Consider the following 6,236-nt stretch of genomic DNA (forward strand, 5'->3'; position numbering starts at 1 on the left):
CAGTTTTGCAGAAGGGTCTGTGAGGTGCTGAAAGAAGATATATTCTTTTCTGTTTGGGTTAAAAAATTCTCTAGGTATCTCTTAGGTCCATTTGATTCATGACATCCATTAGTGTCATCATCTCTCAGTTTAAGTTCTTTTCCATTGCTCTGTCCCTTGATGATAGTGATTTGTTGACCTCTCCAATTATTAATGTATGGCAATTGATATGTTCTTTAAGCTTTATTAATGTTTATTTTACAAATGTGGTTGTCCTTTTATTTGGAGCATTGTTCAGAATACAGATGCGATATTGGTGGAATTTTCCTTTGATGAGTATGAAGTATCCTTCCTCATTTCTTTCTTATTTATTTTTTATTTAGGAGCAATAATTGATATCTCAATATTTCAAAGTTTGAAAATATGTGTAACAGCATAGTTTTTTTAAAAAAATCTTTCAAAATTTTATTGTTTTCTTTTAAAATTTTTATTGATAACAGTTTATTCACTTTGGATCCCTCCTGTACCTTCCTCCTTTCTCCCCTCCCAATCCTACCCTCCATCTTCCCCTCCCATGTCCCTTTCCCAGTCCACTGATAAGGTTGGTCCTCCTCCCCTTCAATCTGATCCTACTCTATCAGATCTCATTAGAAGTGGCTGCATTGTCTTCTGTGGCCTGGCAAGGCTGATTCCCCCTCAATGAGAGGTGATCAAAGAGCGGGCCAATGAGTTCCTGTCAGAGACAGTTCCCTGTCCCCATTACTATGAAGCCCATTTGCATACTGAACTGCCATAGGCTACCTTTTGTGCAGGGGTTTCAGGCCATCTCCATGAGTGGTCCTTGGCTGGCGTATCAGTTTCAAAAAAGACCCATGTGCCCAGAATTTTTGGAACTGTTGCTGTCCTTGTAGAGCTCCTGTCATCTCCAGGTTTACTATCTCCCAGTTCTTCCATAAGATTCCCTGCACTTTGCCCAAAGTTTGGCTCTGAGTCTCAGCATCTGCCTTGATACCCTGCAGGGTAGAGCCTTTCAAAGGCCTTCAGTGGTAGGCTCCTGTCCTGTCCCTGTATTCTCCCTCATCTGATGTCCATCCTCTTTGCCTTTCTGCATGGGGTTTGAGCATCTTAGCCAGCATACTCCTTCCTGATTAACTTCCTTAGTTGTACAGATTTTAGTATTTTTATCCTATATTTTATATCCTATATCCACTTGTGAGTGAGTATATATCCTGTGAGTCTTTCTGCTTCTGGGATATCTCATTCAGGATGATCTTTTCCACTTCCCACCATTTACCTGCAAATTTCATGTTTTCCTTATTTTTCATTGCTGAGTAATATTACATCGTATAGATATACCACAATTTCTATATCCATTCCTCAACTGAGGGCCATTTGTGCTGTTTCCAGCTTCTGGCTATTCCAAAAAAGCTACTACAAACATAGTTGAGTAGATGTCCTTGCTGCATACTTGAGTGCCCTTTGGATATATGCTTAGGATATATGCTTAGGATGAATCTTGAGGAGGCGCTATTCCTAATTGTCTGAGAAAGTGCCAGGTTGATTTGCAAAGTGATTGTATAAGTTTACATTCCCACCAGCAATGAAGAAGGGTTCCCCTTTCTCCAAATCCTATCCAGCATGAGTTGTCACTTGAGTTATTTGTCTTAGTCATTTTGATGGGTGTAAGGTGAAATCTCAGGGTGGTTTTGATTTGCATTTCCATGATGACTGAGAATGTTGAACATTTTTTAAGTGTTTCTCTGCCATTCTATATTCCTCTATTGAGAATTCTCTGTTTAGCTCTGTACCCCATTTTTTAATTGGGTTACTTGATTTGTTGGTATTTAACTTCTTGTAATCTTTGTAAATACTGGACATTAACCCTCTGTCAGATATAGGGTTGGTGAAGATCCTTTCCCAATCTGCAGGCAGTCATTTTATTTTGACAACAGTTTCCTTTGACTTATAGAAGTTTTTCAGTTTCAGAAGGTCCACTTATTGATTGTTGCTCTTAGAGCCTGTACTGTTGAAATTCTGTTCAGGAAGTTGTCTCCTGTTCCAATGACTTCAAGGCTCTTCCTCACTTTTTCTTCTAACAGGGTTAGTATGTCTGGTTTTATACTGAAGTCTTTGATCCACCTGAACTTTAGTTCTGTGCAGAGTGATAAATATGGAACTATTTGCATTTTCCTACGTGTAGACATCCAGTTAGACCAGCACCATTTGTTGAAGATGCTATCTTTTTTCCACTGTATGGTTTTGGCATCTTTGTCAAAAATCAGGAGTCCATAGTGTGTGGGTATATTTCTGGGACTTCTATCTGATTCCGTTGATCCTCCAATTGGTTTCTATACCAGTACCATGTGGTTTTTATTACTGTTGCTCTATAGTAAAGCGTAAGAACAGTGATGGAGATACCTCCAGAAGATCTTTTATTATGGAGGATTGCTTTAGCAATTCTGGGTTTCTTGTTATTCCATATGAAGTTAAGCATTTTTCTTTCAAGGTCTGTAAAGAATTGTGTTGGTAATGTGAGAGGAATTGCATTAAATCTGTAGATTGCTTTTGGTAAGAGGACCATTTTTACTATGTTAATCCTTCCAAGCCATGAGCACGTGAGTACTTTCTATCTTCTGATATCTTTTTATAATTCTTTCTTTAGAGAATTTTTTTGAATTTTTTTCATACAAGTTTGTGCCTTCCTTGTTTTGGGTCCCACCAAGGTACTTTATGTCCTTTGCGACTATTGTGAAGGGTGTTGTTTACCTAATTTCTTTCTCAGCCCTTTTGTCTTTTGTATACAGGAGGGCTACTTTTTTTTAGTTGATTTTGTATACAGCCACTTTGCTAAAAGTGTTTGTCAGCTTTAGGAGTTCCCTGGTAGAATTTTGGGGGTCACTCAGGTATACTGGGCAGCCTTGTCTTGTTTCTGATTTCAGTGGGATTGATTTAAGTTTCTCTCAATTTAGTTTGATGTTGGCTATAGGTTTGCTGTATATTGCTTTTACTATATTTAGGTATGTGCCTTGTATCCCTGATATCTCCAATACTTTAAACATGAATGGATGCCGGATTTTGTCAAATGCATTTTCAGCATCTAAGGAGATTATCATATGGTTTTTTTCTTTCAGTTTGTTAATATGGTGGATCACATTGATGGATTTCTGTATATTGAACCACCCCTGCATGCCTGGAATGAAGCCTACATGGTCATAGTGAATGATATCTTTGATGTGTTCTTGTATTTGGTTTGCAAAGTATTTTGTTGAGTATTTTTGCATCAATGTTCATATGGGAGATTGGCCTGAAACATGCTTTTTTTTGTTGGGTCTTTGTGAGGTTTAGGTACCAAGGTGACTGTGGCTTCAATGAATAAGTTTGGTAGTGTTCCTTATGTTTCTATTTTGTGGAATAGATTGAAGAGAACTGGTGTTAGCTCTTCTTTGATGGTCTGGTAGAATTCTACACTGAAACCACCTGGCCCTGGGCTTTTCGTGAATCTGAGAATTTTGATGAATGCTTCTATTTCCTTAGGAGATATAGGACTATTTAGTTGATTTACCTGGTCTTGATTCAGCTTTGGTAAGTGGAATTGATCAAGAAAATTGTCCATTTTATTTAGATTTTCAAATTTTGTGGCATAGAGACTTTTGAAGTAAGTCCTAATTGTATGGATTTCCTCAGTGTCTATTGTTTTCTCCCCCTTTACTTTTCTGATTTTGTTAATTTGAATGGTGTCTCTCTGCCTTTTAATTAGTTTTGATAAGGGTTTGTCTATCTTCCTCATTTTCTCAAAGAACAAGCTCTTGGTTTCATTGATTCTTTTAATTGTTTTATTTGTTTCTAATTGATTGATTTCAGCCCTGAGTTTGATTATTTCCAGTCATCTATTCCTTTTTCGTGTGTCTGCTTCTTTTTTTTCCCCCTAGGGCTTTTAGGTAAGCCATTAAGTTTCTTAAATGAGATGTTTCAAATTTCTTCTTGAAGTCACTCAGTGCTATGAACTTTCCTTTTAGCACTGCTTTCATCGTGTCCCATAAGTTTGGGTATCTGGTGTCTTCATTTGCATTGAATTCTAGGAAGACTTTAATTTCTTTCTTTATTTCTTCCCTGACCCAGCTGTCATTTAGTAGTGAGTTGTTCAGTTTCCATGTTTGTATAGGCTTTCTGATATTTCTGTTGTTGTTAAGGTCCAGCTTTATTCCATGGTGATCAAATAGGATACAAGGGATTATTTCAATCTTCTTGTATCTGTTGAGGCTTGCTTTGTAATCAACTATATGGTCTGTTTTGGAGAAGGTTCCATGAGGTGCTGAGAAGAAGGTAAATTCTTTTGTGTTTGAGTGTAAGGTTCTGTAGATGTCTGTTAGGTCCATTTGATTCATGACCCCGTTAGAGATATTGTTTCTTTTTTTCTCTGTTTTGTCAACCTGTTCTTTTTTGAGAGTGGGATGTTGAAGTCTCCCACTATTAATGTATGGTGATCTATGTGTGGTTTAAGTTTTATTAATGTTTCTTTTATAAACATGGGTGCCTTTGTATTTGGGGCATGGATGTTCAGGATTGTGATATCTTCCTGGTGAAATTTTTCCCTTGATGTGTATGAAGTGTCCTTCCCCATTTCTTTTTTTATTAATTTTGTTTGAAAGTCTATTTTATCATATATTAGAATGGCTACTCCTGCTTGATTCTTGGTTCCATTTTTTTGGAAAAATGTCTACCATAACTTTACCCTCAGGTAATATCTTGTGACTTAGGTGTGTTTCTTGTATGCAGCAGATTGTTGGGTCTTATTTAGGCATCCATTCTGTTAGTCTGCATCTTTTTTATTGGAGAATTGGGTCCATTGAGAGAGATTAATGACCAGTGGCTGTTAGATCCTTTGGTTTTGATATTGACTGTGATAGTAAGTTTGTGTGCTTGGCTCATTTTTGTTTTGCTGTAGTGAGATTAATTATTTCCTGTGTTTTCTTGAAAGTAGTTGGTTTCTTGGGTTGTATTTTTCCATCTAGTGTCTTCTGTAACACTGGATTTGTGTGTAGGTATTGTTGAAATTTGCTTTTGTCGTTGAAAATCTTGTTTTCTCACTCTATGAAGACTGAGAGTCTATGAGGGTATAGTAGCCTGGGCTAAAATCTATGTTCTCTTAGGGTCTGGATGATATCTGTCCAGGCCCTTTTAGCTTTCATAGTCTCTGTTGAGAAGTCAGGTGTGATTCTGATGGGTTTGCCATTATATGTTACTTGGCCTTTTTCCCTTGCAGCTTTTAGTATTTTTCTTTGTTCTGTATACTTACTGTTTTTATTATTATGTGGTGGGAGGATTTTCTTTTCTGGTCTATTTTATTGGGTGTTCTGTAGGCCTCTTGTGTTCTTATAGACCTCTTCCTTAAGTTGGGGATTTTTTCTTTTATGATTTTGCTGAAAATATTTTCTGGGCCTTGTAGGAGGGAATCTTTTTCCTCTATTCCTATTATTCTTAGGTTTTGTCTTTTCATGTTTTCTTGGATTTCTTGGATGGTCTGTGTCAAGAATTTTTTAGATTTAACATTTTCTTTGATGGATACATCGATTCCTTCTATTGTGTCTTTCACAGTTGAGATTCTTTCTTCCATCTCTTATAGTTATAACCATCTCAATAGGTTGTGCTTACCTCTGTAGTTCCTGTTTTCTTCCCTAAATTCTTTCTCTCCAGAATATCCTTCATTTGTGTTCTTTCATTTTTTTTCCAATTTTATCTTCAGATATTGAGCTGTTATGTTGAATTACTTCACCTGTCTGACTGTATTTTCCTTCAATTCCTTCAGCTGTTTGTTTGAACAATCCTCTGTTTCTTTAATTTCTTTCAGTGATTTAAGTATTTCTTCTGTAAAGGCCACAAATTGTTTGGCTGGAACTTCCTGTATTTCTTTATGGATGGCCATAATCTCTTTGTCTTTATCTTCTTCCATTTCTTTGCAGATCTTGATAAACTGACTATCTTCCTCTCGTTCTTTACATAGTTTATTTGTTTCCTCTATTATTCTCTTCTTAAGCATAGATGTAAGGTTATCTTCTCGAATTTCACTTATGCTAGTGTGTCCAGGGCTACTTGCCCCAGGATAACTGGGTTCTGGAGATGCCATATTGCTGTATCTTTTGTTCTTTGAGATTTTACACTCTACCCATTTGGCTATCTTAGGTGTTGGGTGTTTGTTTCTGGTGCTTCCTAGAATCTTGTGGTGTGGAGAATCCCCTTGGCAGGAAGGTAATTTTTCC

The sequence above is a fragment of the Meriones unguiculatus genome, assembly GCF_030254825.1.
Source record: "Meriones unguiculatus strain TT.TT164.6M chromosome 13 unlocalized genomic scaffold, Bangor_MerUng_6.1 Chr13_unordered_Scaffold_57, whole genome shotgun sequence".
Classification (NCBI taxonomy): domain Eukaryota; kingdom Metazoa; phylum Chordata; class Mammalia; order Rodentia; family Muridae; genus Meriones; species Meriones unguiculatus.